We start from the raw sequence: 21,739 nt of genomic DNA, 5'->3' as shown, positions 1-21,739 counted from the left end.
TTGATAACGTTTCATTGAATGTAATTAACATGCTTTGAACTCGCATAATAGGAGCCTCCGGTCTTGACATGAAATGTAGATTTTCCTAGTTTTATGACAGAAAGTCTTAATTTTATTAAAGACACAGAGGTGAATATTAGCCCACCACATTGCTTAATCATTGTTTTTCTCCCCCCCCTTTTTTTTAGCGTCAACGTCCACCACTCAACCTTCCACTTAAAGCATCATCTATTGCCTGGAATTCCAGTCTTCAAAGTTCATCGTCTTCTTTAAGAGTTGAAATGCCTGCTGATCCTGTATTCCCGGATCATTCTCGGCTTCCTGGATTCTTGAACCTATGTTCTGACTTTTTGTCCTTTATCATGGCTATTCTTATTCTATTTGCCATTTTTCCTTTATTTAGTTCTGATGGACTTATCACGCAAGAAAAGAGGGCTGTTCGCAGTCAAGTGATGTCATAATACCCTATATGCATTCTGATTGGTTGCTATGTTATGACTACGTTTTTGTTCCCATTGGCTCTTTTTCCTTCGCCTCATGGGATTTGTAGTATATTTCTTGACTGCTGTTATTCAATTAAAGTAAGAAAAGAAATGCATAATACTCGCCTCCGTGTCTTTAATAAAATTAAGACTTTCAGTCATAAAACTAGGAAAATCTACATTTATTCCTATTCGACCTACGCCTGTTAATCATAATGTGGTTTTTAGAGTGGTTCACTTTTCAGCTCAAGTCCATTCATAAAGCTAACAAAATTATCAAAGAGCTTCTGCCGCCCATGTTTCGTACTGCCAATTACTACAGTGTCGTCTGCATTAAGTAAGTCAGGGACTTAAGAAAAGCCTATATGCGGCACATCCACATTTTGGTTGACAAGATGTTGTACCAAGCTGTTTATATAAAAAGTAAATAAAAGTGGAGCCAAGACACAGGTGGTCATTACAACATTGGCGGTAAAAGGCGCTTACCGCCGTGCAGAAGACCGCCAATACACCGCTGCAACCGCGGAATCCACAGCTATTATGACCCACATCTCGGAATCCGCTGAATTTCAGACACCCACACAAGTCTGCCACAACAAAGGTCAGTGTTAAACTGGCGAAAACAAAACCTCCACCTCCACGCCAACAGAAACACGCCCATGCTATTACGACCCACGAATCCACGCGGCGGTCTTTCAGCCAAGGTATTCCATTGGTGCTACACACCGCCGCGGCCTCAAAATACTCACACATCTCCAAAACACAGCCATATTGGACAATTCCAAATACACACACCTGATACACATACAAACAACACTCCCACACACCCAACACAATATAAAACATACACCCACATCACCCACAAACCCCTACGACCAAAAAATAGAGACAAAGGCCAGAGAGAGAGCACAGACCAACACCATCACCCACACAACATCCACGCACAAAACACCACACACCACTACACATCACCACACTCATCAACACATACACCACCCCACATATCACCTACACCACCCCATGTCACGCCAAAGACACCCCTGGTTTTCCGAGGAGGAGCTCAGGGTCATGGTGGAGGAAACCCTACGGGTAGAGCCACAGCTATTTGGCTCACAGGTGCAGCACACATCCTTTAGCCAGGAAGATGGAGCTATGGCGCAGAATCGTGGACAGGGTCAACGCTGTGGAACAGCATCCAAGAAATCGGGAGGACATCAGGAAGAGGTGGAACGACCTACTGGGGAAGGTGCGATCTGCGGTCTCCAGGCACAACATCGCGGTTCAGCGGACTGGCGGCGGACCCTCACCTCCTCCCCCACAACTAACAACATGGGAGGAGCAAGTCTTGACCATCATGCATCCAGAGGGCCTCGGAGGAGTCGGTGGAGGAATGGACACTGGTAACTCAAATCTTAACTATCATATCCCCCACCCTACCTGCATGCTATCACACACCCCCACCCTCACACCCTCCCCTATCACTCCAACTCATCACTAATGCACTAATAACACAAACCACACATCCCAACACCAAGCCCTGCATGACATAACAAAGCATGGACACCCATCACCAAAGCATGCTCACTGCACATACCCAGAACATCCCCCCAACCATCATCACACAAGCCCCCCCACAGGAATGCTTGCACTGGTGTACACAGTGAGCCACCCATTGCACACCATGACACACACACATGCAATAATCATGCACTTATGCCCCTGCAGGATGAAGAAGGACCTTCACCACACCGGAGGGTCCAGACAACTCCACTCCACCCACAGAAGAGGCCCACAGTGATGATAGCAGCTCTGCCCTACTGGATCCTGATGACCAGCCTGGACCATCGTGGGCCTCGGGACAGTCGGTTCCCCTTGCACAGGCACAGCCCAACACTGACCTTCCACCCTCTGGTAACACCAGCACAGCACCCACCCAGCGGGCCCATACCTCCGTACCCAGGACACGTCAATCATCGGTGTGTCCACCACTACAGGGAACCCAGGATAACCCACCACCCCACCAACAACAGGGACCTGGGGGCAGTGGTAGTTGGCGCACGGTCCAGGGGACGGAGGCACAGGAACACAGGGGAACTGGGAGGGCTGCTGTGCGACAGGGGGCGGACAGGCCAAGGGAACCCACTCACCACGAGGCCCTATCCTCCATCATGGGAGCATACCACCACTCCCAGGAGACGATGGCGACGGTCCTGGCCAAGTTTCAGGACACCCAGCGCCTGCAGGAGGAACAGTATTTGGGGTTCAGGGAGGAGCTCAGGACCATCAGCTCCGCCCTGGGCACCATCGTAGGGGTGCTGAAGGAGATACAGCAGACCTTGAGGGACACCGTGGCACTCCAAGGTGCCCCTGACACTAGCATGGACGATGAACTGCCCACCACCTCCGCCGGCGCTAGTGGACAGGACGCCCCGCCACAGGGCAACCACACCAGCACCCCACCCCCTGCAGACGGACAACCACCACGCAAGCGGTCCCTGAGATCCAGGAACAGGACAGAGCAAGATGACAAGACCCCCGCCAGGAAATGAGACCACCCTGATTGTCCTCCCACTGTCCCACTTTGTTACCCTGTGCATACTTTAACTGCCCCAGCTCCTCTTCCTTTGCCCATATGGCCAGTGCACCTGTGTGACCAATGGACTGGACTCTGCCATGGACATTCCTCCACCGTCCCCTATCACCATAGTACAAGCCCCCTCCATTTTTGAGCACTTCAATAAACACCCTTGAACCACAAAAAAATCTGGAGTCAGTCTGTGATTTGGTAAAATGTATTATCAATGACAGTGTCAAAATGTGTTTCTAGTTGTAAAGCCAACATACCTATGTCACACATCACAAGTCCTTGAGGGATGCAAGCAGATAACACACGTTGGTAACCACACCTGTGAAACCGTAATGGAAAGGGACAACTCAGTTACCAAATAATGCTATGAAATTACACACAGGATAGAGGAAGACGTGTGACAGTGAATGTAATGGTAAAAATGAAAATGTTCTCACCTGTGTGTCACTGGAAATATTGCTGTATGACTGACTCCCTGTTGTCGTTGTCTTCTTCCTCAGCTTCCTCCTCATCACTGTCCACAGGCTCCACAGGCTCCACAGGCTCCACAGCTGCCACAACACCGTCATCTGGACCATCCTCCTGCAGAAAAGGCACCTGGCGTCGCAAAGCAAGATTGTCAAGCATCGAGCAGGCGATGATGATCTGGCACACCTTCTTCGGTGAGTAGAGTAGGGAACCACCTGTCATATGGAGGCACCTGAACCTGACCTTCAGGAGGCCGAAGGTGCGTTCGATCACCCTCCTAGTCCGCCCATGGGCCTCATTGTAGCGTTCCTCTGCCCTGGTCCTGGGATTCCTCACTGGGGTCAGTAGCCAGGACAAGTTGGGGTAACCAGAGTCCCCTAATAGCCACACACAGTGCCTCTGGAGTTGACCCATCATATAAGGGATGCTGCTATTCCGCAGGATGTAGGCGTCATGCACTGAGCCAGGGAACATAGCATTTACCTGGGAGATGTACTGGTCTGCCAAATATACCATCTGTACATTCATGGAATGATAACTCTTCCTACATAGTTCCTGGATAGTGGCACGTTCAAACCTGTAGGTGATGATTAAATGTCGCTCCTCCATTGTCAACAGGTCCACCAGCGGTCGGTACACCGGAGGATTCCGCCATCTTCTCAATTGTCCCAGCTGATGGTGCCTAGGAAGGACAACAGCGACCACAGAGTCAACAAATTTCCAGGTATGTACCCACAGATACACAGAACACGACACCAAACACAAAACCATTCCTGTATGTGTGTTGAGTGTAGGCCTAGCTATGTGTGACGCAGAAGTAAATGAAGCCATGTGGGCCCCTGAAATGGCGGCTGCCTGACCTCTAAACTGGGACAATGGGATTGTAAGGTAACTGCGCTGGCGTTGCACACCGTCGCGGTAGGCGGTGGTAGATCGCGGCGCAATGCAGCATTGGTTAACATTGGACCCTATGGTTCCCAGGAGCCAATGAACAAGTGCGCCGGCGTTGATGATACGCACCGCCGCGGACATCACCACCGCGGACATCACCGCCATTTTCTATCTATTCAATCAATCGATACCTAACCTTCGACAAGAAAGGACCTACACTGCAATTGCTGCTGTGACCTCGGTCTGGAAGCGACGATGGCTGCTGCGTCTGGGGAAAGGGCCCCTGCCTTCACTGCTCAGGAGTTGGAGAAACTAGTAGACGGCGTCCTCCCCCAGTACACGCTACTGTACGGTCCTCCAGACCAATAGGTAAGTACACAGGGAGCACGTTGTATGGGCTAAGCCTGGGTGGAGAGGGCTGGTTGTAAGAGGGAAGGTGGCAGAGTTCAGGGAACATTAATGCATGTGAATGCATGTGCCACATGGCAAGGGTAGGGAGGGGGGACACTTACATCGACGGTGCAGTTGGTAATGACTTCTCTTCTTCCCTTGTGCATGTAATGTGGGTCAGCGCCCACCAGAAGAAGGACATTTGGCGTGCCATCGCCAAGGAAGTCCGGACCCTGGGGGCTCACCAGAGACGGGGCACCCACTGCCAGAAAAGATGGGAGGACATTCGCCGCTGTAGCGAAAAGATGGCGGAGGCTCAGCTGGGGATGGCCTCCCAACGTGGGAGGGGTGCCCGTTGCACCATGACCCCCCTGATGTTCCGGATCCTGGCTGTGGCCTACCTGGAGTTGGATGGGCGCTTGAGGGCATCACAGCAGACACAAGGGGTGAGTACACTATCATTCTGGGGACTTTGCGCGCAGTTGAGGGGTCTAGGTGTGGGAGGAGGGCTGTGGGTTCCCCTAGGCCATGGCGACTTCCATAGGCTAGGCCCCTCCATTATGCAGGCCATGTGGCACTCCACCCCACCGCAGTAGAGTGCCAAGTACAGGTATACATGCCCCTGTGGCATCCATGTGTGCAGATGTCCACCATAACCATGTAGTCCAGATCCCAGGAATTGCATCTGTAGAGGCCAGGAGCACGGCGTAGTGCAGGGGGCTGCTGTGTCTGTATTGTCCGCCAACGGTAGCGGTATGCCATGCACTCAACCTGTCGTCCCCCCCCTTTTTCTGCTCTCCCTGTTCTATTGTGGATCAGCATCATCAGGCGGAGGTACAGTGGCACCGGAGCACGCGGGAGCTGCATCCCACATGGCCATGGAGGGCCACACCACGGACTCAGAATGCACCAGTGGGACAGAGGGCGAGGGGAGCTTCACGTCGGCCACCGGGTCACCAACCAGCGACACAGACTCGTCTGCCGATGGGAGCTCCCTTGTGGTGGCGGCACCATCTGTGGCCCCCACTTCTACAGGTACAGCCGCCACCCCCCCACCAGCACTGCTCTCCCAGCAGCCCCTCAGCGTTCGCCCCGTGCCCGCTCACCCAGGAGGGTGGGTATCACCTTCGCACCAGGCACCTCAGGCCCTGCCCCAGTCACCCCTGCTGCCCTCAGTGAGGAGGCCATTGACCTCCTCAGGTCACTCACTGTTGGGCAGTCTACCATTGTGAATGCCAACCAGGGTGTAGAAAGGGAGTTGCAACACGGTAATGCATTCCTGGAGGGCATTCATTCTGGTCAGGCTGCCCTTCAGCGAACCCTGCAATCTCTGGCCTCAGCACTGATGACAGCCATTCTCCCTGTGTCTAGCCTCCCCCCTCCAACTTCCACCACCCAGACCCAATCCCCTGTACCCCAGCCCATCCCAAGCACACCATCAGACCAGCATGCACACACCTCAACACACAAAAGTAGCTAAGGCACACGTAGGGGGTTATTACAACTTTGGAGGAGGTGTTAATCCGTCCCAAATGTGATGGATATACCACCAGCCGTATTACGAGTTCCATAGGATATAATGGACTCGTAATACGGCTGGTGGTATATCAGTCACTTTACCGTCACTTTTGGGATGGATTAACACCTCCTCCAAAGTTGTAATGACCCCCATAGGTACCACACATCCCACAGGCACTCACACAAGCATCACACACATACAGACACAGCAACATCCACTGCCTCCACTGTGTCCCCCTCCTCATCGTCTCCCTCCTCCCTCCCAGTGTCGTCTACACTCTCACCTGCATGCACTACATCTACAGGCACTAGGACTCGCACCAGAACACCCAGCACCACACCCGCTCACCTGCACTCACCACCCCCACTGCCATTTACACGTCCCCTGTGTCCTCTCCCAGTGTGTCTGTGACGCCCCCTCCCAAAGTACACCAACGCGGGCACCCACACACCCAACATCCATTCATTCACCTCACAACAGCCTCCAGTATCTGCACCTGCACCAAAACACCTAAAGTGACACCTCCTACAACCACCTCCTCTTCCTCCACTCCCAGACCCCCTCCAGCTACCCATCCCAGTGTTCGTCAGAAACTGTCCCTCTGCAAAGTTGACCTTTTTACCCCCACCCCCACCACTCCAATTCATCAGTCCCGTCGTAGCGCCTCAGCCAAAAAGCCTCCAGTACCAGTGGTGCGTGTTCAAGGTGTGTGGAGTGCACCGGCCACCAGGGCAGGCAGTGTGACACGGAGCCAAGGCACTGCAAGTCCACCCCCTGTAAAGGCTCTGAAGTTGGAAAGTGGCCGACGGGACCGGCTGAAGACTCCTGGAGGCAAAACAACTCACAGGGGTCCCAGGGGGATTGCAGAGTCAGCTGTGACTTCTCCAAAGGTGGGGAAGGGCCAGAAGAAGTCTGCACAGCCTGGTGTGAGCATCACGGTTGAGAAGGGCGGCATCCTTCCCAGCGGCCGGGACGCCACCGCCAGCACCGTCGTCACTGGTCAGGAGACCACCGCCATAGGCATTGCCAGGGAGGGCCCAAGTATCGTCACTGGTCAGGAGACCACCGCCAGAGTCATTGCCCAGGAGGGCCCAAGTATTGTCACTGGTCATGAGACCACCGCCATAGGCATTGCCCAGGAGGGCCCAAGTATCGTCACTGGTCATGAGACCACCGCCAGAGTCATTGCCCAGGAGGGCCCAAGTATCGGCACTGGTCATGAGACCACCGCCAGAGTCATTGCCCAGGAGGGCCCAAGCATCGTCACTGGTCAGGAGACCACCGCCATAGGCATTGTCCAGGAGGGCCCAAGTATCGTCACTGGTCATGAGACCACCGCCAGAGTCATTGCCCAGGAGGGCCCAAGTATTGTCACTGGTCATGAGACCACCGCCAGAGTCATTGCCCAGGAGGGCCCAAGTATCGTCACTGGTCATCACTGGTCAGGAGACCACTGCCATAGGCATTGCCCAGGAGGGCCTAAGTATCGTCACTGGTCATGAGACCACCGCCAGAGTCATTGCCCAGTAGGGCACAAGTATCATCACTGGTCATGAGACCACCGCCAGAGTCATTGCCCAGGAGGGCCCGGGCAGCCACAGCCCGCTGGGCAATGAGGGACTGTCATGCCACACACCAATGCCCACTCCAGAGCCCGCCATGGCAAAGCACCGCTGAACAGTCCAGAGACCGCTGAATAGGGCAAGCACCGCTGAACAGTCCAGAGCCCGCCATGGCAAAGCACCGCTAAACAGGGCATGCACCGCTGAACAGGGCAAGCACCGCTGAACAGTCCAGAGCCCGCCATGGCAAAGCACGGCTGAACAGGGCATGCACCGCTGAACAGGGCAAGCACCGCTGAACAGTCCATAGACCGCCATGGCGAATCACCGCTGAACAGGGCAAGCACCGCCGAACAGTCCAGAGACCGCCATGGCAAAGAACCGCAGAACAGTCCAGAGACCGCCATGGCAAATCACCGCTGAACAGGTCATGCACCGCTGAACAGGGCAAGCACCGCTGAACAGTCCAGAGACCGCCATGGCAAAGCACCACTGAACAGTACAGAGACCGCCATGGCAAAGCACCGCTGAACAGTCCAGAGTCCCCCATTGCAAAGCACCGCTGAACAGGGCATGCACGGCTGAATAGGGCAAGCACTGCTGAACAGGGCATGCACCGCAGAAGAAGGAAAAGACCGCCACATCAAGCATCGTTATCCCATGTGCAGCTGGGACTGTGACGGGACAGGAACTGTCACAGGGAGACTAATCAAGTCGGGGCACCATTCCCCCTCCAGAACCAGTGGAGAGATCCATCCACTACCTCAGTCCTTCACAGGATGAAGCACTCTGGGCACCAGTCCCCCTCCAGAACCAGTGGAGGCTGTTATGTACTTGTGAGACTGTGGCTTTGCACTCCCCAGAATGGAACAGTGGGCAAACCACCCACTGTAGAGACTTGTGAGACTGTGGCTTTGCACTCCCCAGGATGGAACAGTGGGCAAACCACCCACTGTAGAGACTTGTGAGACTGTGGCTTTGCACTCTCCAGGATACATCAATGGGCATGGAGCCCCGTCGTGGATGTGGCGTGGGGCTGTAATCCGGCTGAGGTGCCCCCCTTCCCTTCCCTGTGAGGTGCCTGTTGTTTTTCTCTCTGATGCCCCGGCAGTGTTCTCTCCGTTTGTGGACAGGTATCTTGTGTGGGCCTCGCCCATGCATTTTTGGCCTAGTGGTACACGGACATTGAGATGTGCATATCTGCACTACTTCTCGTACTGTATATACCTTTGTATGAGCTTATATATATCTGTATATAATTGACACATGTATATTGATACATTACAATGTTTGAACTGATTTCGGTTTGTCTTTGCATTCTTCCTGGGGGTTGGGGGTTGTTACTGTGATGTTTGGTGTGTGTGTTGTAATATGCGAGGGTGGGGGTGTTGCGTGTGTGTCCCCCTGACTTTTGCCTCCCCCCTCCCCTATGTCGTAGGTGCAGTACTCACCGTTGTCTTCGCCGCCGCCGGCGCTGGTCTTCGTAGATGAGTAGGAAGAGAAGGGCAGGTAGGATTTGTAATTCCGGCTCCATGGTGTCCTCCTTCCTCGTGGGATGTGTTAAGGTGAGCGTTTTCCCATTGCAGAAACTGTTTCTGCTGTGTTTTTATCCACGGTGAATCCGCCCCGGAAAAGGTGGCGGATTGGCAGGTTGTGATACTATGGGCGGTACATTGTCTTCCGCCTGTCTGTTGGCGGTGACCGTCGCGCTGCTTGTCTGTACCGCTGTGGCAGTCAGAGGGTTAAAGTGGCTGTCTTTGTTGGCGGTTTCCGCCACAGTCATAATTCCCTTTTTTTGTCCGCCAGCCTGTTTGCGGTATTACCGCACCTTTAACACCTTCCGCCAGGGTTGTAATGACCCCCACAGTCTTGTACGCCCTGGGAAGGCAAAAAATATTTAGTGGTTCCCCCCATTGGGCTGTACCTCACAAGGGCTGATACCTCACTATGAAGAAGCTTCCTAAGAAAGTTAACAATACTGGCCTTGACTCCCATATCCATTATCAAGCATTAGGGTTTAGTGAAATATAAATAGTTAAGTGATTACATTTCTTTTTAACTTGTATGTTTTGCTCTCCCTATCAAACAATGTATTCCATTCTGTTCAATAGAGTGCCATTTACAGGCACCGTGTCTTCCTGCTGATCCTGTAGGATGTCGTCAAGGAGGTTTGATGAACTACACACTTCAAACTGGCTTCTTTGGTTGTGACCTTTTTATTTTTTCTTCTTTCCAACAATATTTTGTTAGACATTTTCATGCTTGGCCCCCAGTGCCTTGAAATTATATATGTACCAAATGAGTAGAAGCACATGAATGTTCATCACATAGGGCTTGCTTTTCAAATCATCTTGTGAGAATTATGTTTTTTTGTTGGGGCCACGTAGGAACTCCCCAAAAGTCTGATTCCTTGCAGATGTGTCTTCAACGTTGATGACATCTTCAGATGTTCAAAGTTATGTAATTAATGTGTAGGATGTGTCACATGTCCTTATGCTACTGCTGCTTCCCAATCAATAGAATACAAGTTTGTGGACCCAAACCAAGAAGTCCGTGGACCGCTAACTGGAATAACTAATACATTTCATTACTATTTAGGTTGGGACATTATGTTACGAATCTAAGGTATTTTGTGTTCTGAACCTGCCAACCAAGTGCATTATTTTTAAATCTCTTAGTTTACTATCAAATAACAATGAAATCAAGGCGGGCCTAAGCATAACTCAAGCAATTGTTTCAAAGGAAAATGATTATATTTATATGCTGACATTGTTTAATGTGACTCAAGTCCATGAAGCCAGCCAGGACTTCTGTGATCCTAAAACCAGAAATCCCACCAGTGACATTCAACTTTCGGTTAGGACTTCAAATTTGAGGCCTTTGGTTTGGGACCGTAGACTTACGGGCACATTTATTACAAGTCTGCATTAGTGTAAAGTCACCAAAATTTATGCAAACTGGTGCAAGTTTTTTCTTGCTCAGTTTCCTGAGGTGGAGTGGAGAACATGGTGGCAGGTTGACACCAGCTACAAGGACATCACCGTTCCCCAGTAAGTCCTTGTTACCTCTTGCAGTAAGAAGTGCTGGCATGATGAGGGGGTCGTATAGGTTGTTTGATATTGCCTCCCCTCTTTACTTTTTCAATGCCTTCTTTCCATCCAATCTCCACCGATCCGCAGGTTATTCGTGTTCTGGGCACGTTGGGCGTTTCATGCTGTCTGGCTGATGGTGGAGCCCGGAGCTGCTTCCTTTTGTAGTGCTCTACTCTGGCTGACTCAGAGACATGCAGTAGCAGTCTGTCTTGGCTTCCGGGTTACGAGTGGAGGAGCCAGCACAATCCATAGTCCTTTTGCCTTGAGTAGGGTGCGAGCAGAAGGCGAACACAGAAAGAAAAGAAGTTGCAGAAGTCGAGTTTCACACAGCAGCTCAGATAGGTCTGTGGAGGGACATAAAAGGAGGAAGAGTGTACTGGAAGCATAGATGCTTGGGTAGGCTCTCAATCATACAAGGAGTGCAAGCAGAAGGCCTCTAGGCACACTCTGTACTCTCCATATTTATGGGCCAGAAAGCTACCTCTAGGACAAATGCAGAACCAGAGCCGGAGAAAAGTAAGAATGATTACAGTCTTAGGTCTGCAACAGAAAAAGGAGAAACAAACCTAGCCTTTGATAGGACAGGGAGGGACAAAGGTTCAAGGCCTAATATTAAAGAACCCATCCTGACTAGATGTGTGAAACAAGGGGTAAGAAGATTTTGGAATCTGCTCCTAGGCACTTACAGGTCAGAATCTCTTCTTCTTTAAATTCCTATTCTAAGATCATGGACAAGTCAGGCAAATATGTGGAGGGAGAAGGGCAGCAGGTGTCCATGGGCATGGTTTCTGAAGTCTCCTAGCTCCCGTAGCAGGACTAATAGCAATGTCCTACTCAGACTACAGAAACCTTGGAGACACGCAATTTCAAACTGGCCTTGTTACAGATATCTCTCTTGCAAATGGGTCCCAGGTCTTAGCGGACTCAGCTACAGGGGAAACTGTGAATATGGAAAAAGCAGATGATTTAGGCAGCAGCCATCTAGAGAGGTTGGATGGTGCTACAGGAATCTTCTAAGCAACCCAGAGGTCCCACTAGTAGAATTGCTATTGTCCCTAAACACAGACATGATATAGACATTTGAGACGTCAGAGCAGAATTAAAGACAAACTTGGGTAGTCTATCAGGTTTTGGGGGACCAGCTAGATATATTGACACAACTTCCTGACCTGCTGGAAGAAAGCACAGCCCAGATCAAAGAGACCCTAATTAAGAATACAAGAGACATTGCGGTTTTACAGCTTCAGAATAAGCAGTTGAGAGAAAACATGGAACAGCTTGAGATTCCTTCAAGAAAAAACAATCTACATCTATCGAATATTCCAGAGGAAGAGGAGGGTTCTGATATAAAAACATTTGTGGTAAACTTGCTGAAGGAGAGTTTTGTCAAAGAGAGATCAGATGTAGATCTTGCAGTAGACATCCAAAGAATCCACAGGGACCCTTACAGATGGAATGCTGGCCATAAAGCCCCCAGCAAAATTCTGGCAAACTTCCAAACGATGCACTAAAGAAATCAATACTTGTAGTAGCTCTGAAGCAAAAATCATGGTCATATAATTTATACTCATATCTGGCCAGATCAGATATGAGAAGGCTTACAGCACAGAGGCAATAGGAGCTGGGGGAAAGATGATGTAATGGAGGGAATCGGGGGATACAGTCCAGTTTAAGTTTCCGGCAGCACTGAAGGTGATGTGGAGGAACGAGATGCACAACATGAGGGATGCAAACAAGGCAGAAGATCTGATTAAGAAGATTAAGGGGTCCTCAACTTCGTAGTGGTCATTATTGATGAAGGGAGAGGACTAGGTGCCCCGTTGAGCTTAAAGCCACAGCATATTTGAATGATACACTGGCAGAGGATTGAGCGATAGAAAATGAATTAATTTAATGTGGTCCCAATTGTGTTATTCTTTCCACACAGTGGGAGGTTTATGTTTTTTTTTTTCCACTCCTGCTTTTACTATCTAAGTAGGATGGAGTTTGTGGGTCCCTCGGGAACTTTACAGGGGGAAGCCCTAGAGGCATGAAGATTGCACAAGAAGTATAAGGGAGGGCTCTTCAGGGCAGGTGCACATGGTGGAAGATGGGGACAGAAAAAAAAAATGTGGTCCTCAGTAATTCGAAAAATTCGAAAATGAATAAGGATAAGGTCCCTGGGATATTGGTGGTGAGGAGGTGGAGGGAAGGGGCTGGGTAGTATAGATGAAGGGAGTGAAGTTATGAATAATCAGTTGGAACATAAATGGCCTAAAAACTGGGAAAAAAATGAGATTGATGCAAGAGGCATTGAAAGAAGTCAAGGCCTAGATTATAATACTCCAGGAGACCCCTTTAAATAAGTCAGAATGTCAGCGAGCTTTTCAAAGATGTTAATGGGTACAGGAGAAGCCTTCCTCAGATCAGTCTTGTAATATGAAGGGGATGGTCATTTTGATTAAGAGGAATAGCAGAAGTAAGGTTCTACAGTATAAGATGGACAGCTCAAGCAGATGAGTACTGGCCACCTTAGAAGCAGAAGGATATGTTTGGTCATATGTGTGGTATTATTGGTCAAACTGTGATGATCCTAGCTGTTTGAGTGTCTTAGAACACCAAGTGGCACAATTTCCTTTCCAGTGTGTTATAGGGGTTGACTTTAATGTGGTTTTAGACAGAGAACAGGATAGAACATCAAAGGCTAAATATATGAGTATGCACAGGGTCGAGGTTAGACTTAAGGATTTGATGCATGGTCTGCGGTTAATAGATATTTGGCAGGAACGGGCAATTCAATCAAGAGCCTATTCCTTTTACAGCAAAAAATATAAACATCATTCCCGAACAGACTATTTTCTTGTTTACAGGGTGTTAGCCCAATATGTTGTGTCAGCAACCACGTTAAGGCCATGATCTCTGACCATGCCGAAGTGCATTTGGAAAGTTATCTCCCATTTGCGAAGACAAGGAAAGATGGACCCTGGACAGATCATTACTGCAAGTTGATAGTATAGTGACAGGGTTAGGGTTACAACATTCGCGGTAAATTCTGCCTACCACTGTGCTGACGGCCGCTAAACATACCGCGGCGGTATACCACCACGGGTATTCTGACCCACACAGATAAATCCGCCACTATACAGACCCCCACACAAGTGCGCCAGCCCAAAGGTCAGTGATAAACTGGCGGTAGCAAAACCCACACCATTAAGCCAACAGAAATACGGCCACAGCATCATGACCCATGAATCACCGCGGCGGTCATTCAACCGCGGTAAACTATTCGTGGTACACACTGCAGCACTCAAAATACACACACACTCACAAAACTGCATCACATTGGACAATTCAAACTACACACCTGACACACATACACACACCACACCCAAACACCCAAATCAATATAAAAAACACACCCACAATACCCACAACCCCTTACAATGAAAAAAAAATATTGCCAACTGAGATAGAGACAAGCCAGGAGCACCAAATGAATCTGAGCCACATAACACCTTCACCCATACACCATTCACAAACCTCACAGCACACAGCCCAACACCTCCTCACAAATACCACTCACACTACACCCATGGCACCACAAAGACACCCCAGGTTACCTGAGGAGGAGCTAAGGGTCATGGTGAAGGAAATTATCTGGGTAGAGCCACAGCTATTCGAATCACAGGTGCAGCAGACGTCCATTGCTAGGAAGATGGAGGTATGACGGAGAGTCGTGGACAGGGTCAACGCCGTGGGACAGCACCCCAGAACAAGGGATGACATCAGGAAGAGGTGGAACGACGTTCGGGGAAAGGTGCGTTCCGTGGTAGCAAGACACCAGGTAGCCGTACAGAGGACTGGTGGTGGACCTCCTCCCCCACAACTAACAACAATGGAGGAGCAAGTCTTAGCGATCATGCATCCTGAGGGCCTCGCAGGAGTAGAGGACTGGACTCTGGTAAGTCAAATCTTTACTACTATATCCCCCACCCTACCTGCATGCCATCACAAACTCCTACCCCTACCCTCACACCCATCACTCCACCACCTCACATATTCCCCACTATCAGAACCCTCCCATCCCAATACCAAGCCCTGCATGAAACACCAATGCATGGACACCCATCACAGACCTGCATGGGCACCCATCACCACAGCATGCACACTAGTGACAATCACTTAGCCAAACCAATAACATCTCACACAATCCAAAGGTGCCATGCTAATAACAACCATAGAGGGAAACATATCCATGCACAAGATGGCACATGCAGATACAATAACACTGCATTTACATCCCCGCAGGACACCCACTCAACGTCACCGGAGAGGAGGTGCCATCAACATACAGTCCTCCCCAGAAGAGGCCTACAGTGATGGCAGCAGCTCTGCACACCTGGATCAGGATGACCAACCTGGCCCATCAGGGACCTCTGGGCAGTCGGTTACCCTGACACAGTCCCAACCCACCACAGAGCCTCCCCCCTCAGGAAACACCATCACAGCACCCACCCAGTGGGCCCATACCTCTGTCCCCAGGACACGTCAATCAGCAGTGTGTCCACCAATACAGGGACCCCAGGCAACTCCACAAACCCAAGACAATCAGAGACCTGGGATCAGTGGCATTGGGCACACGGTTCAGGGGACAGAGGCACAGGACAACAGGGAAGCTGGGAGAACGGCTGTGCGTCAGGGGGAGGACAGGTTCAGGGAACACAACTCTCCATGAGGCACTTGCAGGGATCCTGGGAGCATACCACCAATCCCAGGAGACCATGGGCCAGATACTATACAAGTTGCAGGAGACCCAGCGGCTGCAGGAGGGACAGTACATGGGGATCAGGGAGGACCTGAAAGACATCCACACCACCCTGGTCACCATTGCAGGGGTGCTGGCAGACATGGCCAACATCATGAGGGAGGCAGTGGCACACCAACGGTCCCCTGACATTAGCCACACCGATGAACAGGCCTCCACCTCTGCCGGCACTAGTGGACAGGAGGCCCTGCCACAGGATGAACAGGCCACCAGCACCCCACCCCCTGCAGAAGGAGAACAACCCCGCAAACGGTCCCTGCAATCCAGGCAGAAGCCAGAGAACATTGCCAAGACCCCCACCAGGAAATAAGACTCTCCTGATTATCACGCTTCTGTCCCACTCTGTCACCCTGTCCACCTTGAACTGCTATTGCTCCCCTTCCTATGCCCCCTTGGACAATGCACCTGTGATACCAATAGACTGGACTCTACCCTGAACTTTCCTCCATCAGCAACCCCATGCAATACCCCCTCCACTTATTAGCACATAAATAAACACCCTTTGAACAAATTCAAGTATAGAGTCTAGGAATTATATGACACATGTATCAGTTTCACAAACTGTAAACATTGCATGTCTAATCTACTGTACTATTAACATAGGTATAACCTGTAGTGTGCAGCAGTAAACACACTACCTGAGCCAGAGTGGGGCACAGAGATATGAAAATAGAGATGCCAAAGGGTACAGTAAGTGGCCATAGACATAGGGAAATCAGGCTGCCACGTTCAAAGCTGTGTGACACTGGAAGTAATGCTGAATGAGTGAACTTCTGTTGTCCACATCTTCTTCCTCTGCCTCCTCTTCGTCACTGTCTATAGGCTCCACCGCTGCCACAAGACCATCCCCAGGCTCATCCTCCTGCAGAAAAGGCACCTGGCGTCTCATGCCAGGTTGTGCAACATGCAACAATGATCTGGCACACCTTCATCGGGTGAGTAGTACAGGGATCCACCTGTCAGATGGAGGCACTGAAATCTGGATTTCAGGAGACCAAAGGTTTTCTCAATTATCCTCCTTGTTTGCCCATGTGCCTCATTGTAACATTCCTCTGCCCTTCTCCTGGCATTCCGCACTGGGGTCAGTAGCCATGAGAGGTTGGGGTAACCAGCGTCACCTGCAAATATCGAGGGATACCTGTTAGAAACACACTTACCCTTAGGGCCAAACCCACACCCATATACTTACATCAACTGGGTGGGTACCATGGGCTCACCTATTAGCCACACCCGGTGCCTCTGGAGTTGAGACATCACAAATGGAATGCTGCTGTTCCTCAAGATAAAGGCATCATGCATAGAGCCAGGATACTTGGCATTCACATGGGAGATGTACTGGTCCGCCAAACACACTATCTGCACATTCAGAGAGTGAAAGCTTTTTCTATCACTGAACACTTGTTCATTTCTCCGGGGGGGGGGGAACAAATGCTTCCACCTATTCATCCACCTGGGGGAATACGATGTAGCTGAGCATGTGTTTCAGCAGGGCAGACAAAACTCTGGTCAGCACGTTGGAAAACATTGGCTGAGACATCCCTGATGCCATGGCCACTGTTGCTTGGAAGGAACCACGTGCCAGGAAATGGAGCACTGACAGGACCTGCACTACAGGGGGGATACCTGTGGGCTGGCAGATAGCTGAAATCAGGTGTGGCTCCAATTAGGCACACAGTTCTTGGATTGTGGCCCTATCAAGTCTGTAGGTCAGGATAATGTGTCTGTCCTCCATTGTCACCAGGTCCACCAGGGGTCTGTACACAGGGGATGTCTCCATCTCCTATTCGTCCTCAGCGGTTGAACTCTAGGGTGTAAAACGGTGAGCATAGGGTCATATTCACACATATGTGAAAATAAAAATGCATTTCTTACTTTACAGAAACAGTATGTGAATTTGAGAGTAGGTTGATGTGCCGATGTCTGCTGTGACGCAGTTAGGTGCCATGGCCTGTGCCCCCCTGAAATGGTGGCTGCCTGACCTGTGAGGAGAGAGAAGAGGAAATTAGTTAATTCCGCTGGCGTTGTGCACCGTTGCGGTCAGCGGTCTATGACCACCACGCAACTTCGCATTGGTTATCATTGTGCCCTATGGGTTCCAGGAGCCAATGGCGATGTACTCCGGCGGTGACGGTACGCCCTGCCGCAGACGTGACCGCAATTTTCTATCTGTTCACTCACTTGCTACCTGACCTTCAACAGTAGAGGACCTACACTGCAAGTGCTTCTGTAACCTGTGTCTGGAAGCGACAATGGCTTGAGTGTCTGGGGAAAGGGCCTCCACCTTCACTTCGGAGGAGTTGAAGAGACTGGTGCATGGTATCCTACCCCAGCACACTTTACTCTATGGTCCTCCAGACAAACAGGTGTGTGGGCCATGAATGTATGGATCGCTGTGTGTGTAAGTCTTGTGTAGCGGGGCTGAGGGGTCCTGGGCAGAGTGCTGCATGTCTGGTGGTCAACGTCTGTGCGTAAGGGGATGGGAGGGATATTGTGGGCCATGAGTGTAACAGTCCGGACGGTATGACTAATCCCTTTTTTCTATGCATATTTTCCTGCAGGTCAGCGCTCATCAGAAAAGGGTTATTTGGTGTGCCATCGCCAAGGAGGTGCAGACCCTAGGGGTCTTTGACAGGCAGAGCACCCACTGCTGCAAACGGTGGGAGGACCTGCGCCGCTGGGCAAAGAAGATGGCGGAGGCCCAGCTGGGGCTGGCATCCCAATGAGGAAGGGGTGCCCGTCATACCCTGACACCCCTGATATTCCGCATCCTGGCGGGGGCCTATCCAGAGTTGGATGGGCGCTTGAAGGCATCACAGCAGCCACAAGGGGGTGATTACAGATTCTGAATCATGACTTTTCGCGCATTAAGGTTTTACCTGTGTGAGGGATGTGGGCTGTGGGTGCCCCTAGGCCAGGGCAAACTGGCAGGGTATGTCCCTTGTTGGGCAGGCTCTGAAGCATTCCAAACCCAATAGTATTAGTGGGCATCTACTACTGGGCAGAGTCCTGTTGGTTTAAGGTGTGCAGCTAATGGCGTAAGGCAATGTACCCCATGGGCTGGTGACTAGCTATGTAACTGGTAGTGCATAGCCTAGTGCATAGGGCTGATCTCTGTGTGTTGTGTACACCAACGGTAGTGTTGTTGCTGGCATTGACCAAGTGTATCCTCTGTCTCTCCCCCTTTCTGTTTTGTCACCCTGTCCTTGTGTGTATTAGCATCATCTGGCGGAGGAGCAGAGGCTCCAGCGACGGAGGGAGATGCATCCCACATGGGCCTGGAGGCCGAATCCACTGACGGTGAGGACACCAGTGGGACGGAGGGGGAGGGGAGCACCATGATGGAGACAGGAGGGGACACTACTGATAGCAACTCCTCCTCCGATGGAAGCTCCCTGGCGGTGGCAGACACCTCTGTGCCCACCCCAACAACAGGTACAGCCGCCACCCCGTACCAGCACTGCCCTCCCAGCAGCGCCGCAGCGTGTTTCCCGTGCCCACTTACCCAGGAGGGCGGGCATCTCCTTCGCCCCAGGCACCTCAGGCCCTGCCCCAGCCAGCCCTGCTGCCCTCAGTGAGGAGTCTATTGACCTCCTGAGATCCCTCACTGTTGGGCAGTCAACTATACTGAATGCCATCCAGGGTGTCGAAAGACATTTGCAACAAACAAATGCATACCTGGAGGGCATTCACTCTGGTGTGGTGGCCCAAGAGAGAGCATTTCAGGCTCTGGCCTCCACACTGATGGCAGCCATTGGCCCTGTCTCTAGCCTCCCCCCTCCAACTTCCTCTAACCAGTCCCAATCCCCTCAACCCCAACCTATCCCAACCACACTTTCAGACCAGCATGCACCCAAATCAACAAGCAGAAGTGGCTCAGGCAAACACAAGCACCACACTTCATTCCACGGGCACTCACACAATCACCATACCCATGCAGACATACCAACATCCACTGCCTCCACTGTGTCCCCCTCCTCCTCCTTGTCCACCTCCCTTCCAGTAGCATCTCCACTCACACCTGCATGCACTACATCCTCATCACCTACCTCCATCACCAGCACACCTATCACTACAAGCCCCTCACTGACAGTCACCACTCCCACATCCATGCACACATCCTCTGTGTCCTCTTCCATTGTGTCTGTGACCCCTCCTCCCAAAGTACACAAATGCAAGCACACACCCACCCAACAGCCATCCACCTCAGAACAGCATCCAGCTCATTCACCGGCACCCAAACACAGCACACTGACACCTCCTACAAGCACTCCCTCTTCCTCCACTCCCAAACCTCACCCTCTTCCTGCCCCAATGTCCCTAAGAAGCTTTTCCTCGCCAACATTGACCTCTTCCCTATCCCTCTCCCCCCGTCCTTCACCTCAGGCCAGGGTGGCCAAAACCCAGCCCAGCACCTCAGCCACCCAGTCCACATCCGCTGTGGTTTCTGCAGCTGTGAGAGGCTCCAAGGAGGCATCCGTCAGCCCAGCCAGTGTGCCACCAACACCTGCCAAGGCCAAGAAGGTTCTGCCACCTGGCAAGGGCAATAAGGGGACAGCATCCAGCAAGGGAAAGGAGGCACAACCAGCCAGCAAGGCCAAGTCAAAGACTCCATCTGGCAGAAGCAAGGAGGCACCACCATCTGCCAAGGGCAGGAAGGGGCACAGAACACCAGCCATGGCACTTCAGCCGCCCGAGGCTGCAGGTGAAGGTCTGGAGGCTACTATCACAACCACCAGTATCGCCACCTGCACCGCGGGCAGCACCGCCACCTGATCCACCGCAAGCAGCACCTCTGCCAGCAGCAGCAGCCCCAGTGGGCAGCTGTCCGAGGCTGCAGGTGAAGGCCTGGAGGCTACCACCACACCCGCAAGTTTTGCCACCTTCACCGCGGCCAGCATTGCCACCTGCACCACCGCAAGCAGTACCACTGCCAGCAGCAGCAGCCCCAGTGGGCAGCCGTCCGAGGCTTCAGCTGAAGGCCTGGAGGCTACCACCACTTCCAGCACCGCCAACTGCAGCGCAACTGCGATTCACTGAGCAGCCGTCACCGCCGGAGAGCAGTGTGTAGTGGTGACTACATGGTTTGCAGTGCGTCCTAGCCCCTGCAAAAGCAGTCATTGTGACACCCAGGTGAGAGACTGTGACCTTGCTCTCCAAAACATCTGCATCACAGGGCGCAATGCCCCCTCCAGAACCAGTGGAAGAAGGCATCCACTCTGCTCCTCCTTGTCAGGTTGAAGCACACTGGGCACAATGACCCCTCCAGAACCAGTGGAAGAAGGCATCCACTCAGCCCCTCCTTGCCAGGTTGAACCACACTGTGCACAATGCCCCCTCCAGAACCAGTAGAAGAAGGCATCCACTCACCCCATCCTTGCCAGGATGCAGAACCCTGGGCACAATGCCCCCTCCAGAACCAGTGGAAGAAGGCATCCACTCACCCCATCCTTCCCAGGAAGAAGTACACTGGGCACAATGGCCCATCCAGAACCAGTGGAAGAAGGCATCCACTCAGCCCCTCCTTGCCAGGATGAAGCACACTGGACACAACGCCCCCTCCAGAACCAGTGGAAGAAGGCATCCACTAGCGAGACTATGGCATTGCACTCCCCAGGACCAAACAGTGGGCAAAACACCCACTAGAGAGACTGTGGCTTTGCACTCCCCAGGACCAAGCAGTAGGCAAACCACCCACTAGAGAGTCTGTGGCCTTGCACTCCCTAGGACCAAGCAGTGGGCAAACCACCCACTTGAGAGACTGTGGCTTTGCACTCCCCAGGACCAAGCAGTGGGCAAACCACCCACTTGACAGACTGTGGTCTTCCACTCCCCAGGACCAAGCAGTGGGCAAACCACCTACTAGAGAGACTGTGGCTTTGCACTCCCCAGGACCAAGCAGTGGGCAAACCACCCACTTGAGAGACTGTGGCCTTGCACTCCCCAG

This window comes from Pleurodeles waltl, chromosome 10 (assembly GCF_031143425.1).
Source record: "Pleurodeles waltl isolate 20211129_DDA chromosome 10, aPleWal1.hap1.20221129, whole genome shotgun sequence".
NCBI lineage: Eukaryota > Metazoa > Chordata > Amphibia > Caudata > Salamandridae > Pleurodeles > Pleurodeles waltl.
Note: the sequence above shows the minus strand (reverse complement) of the source record.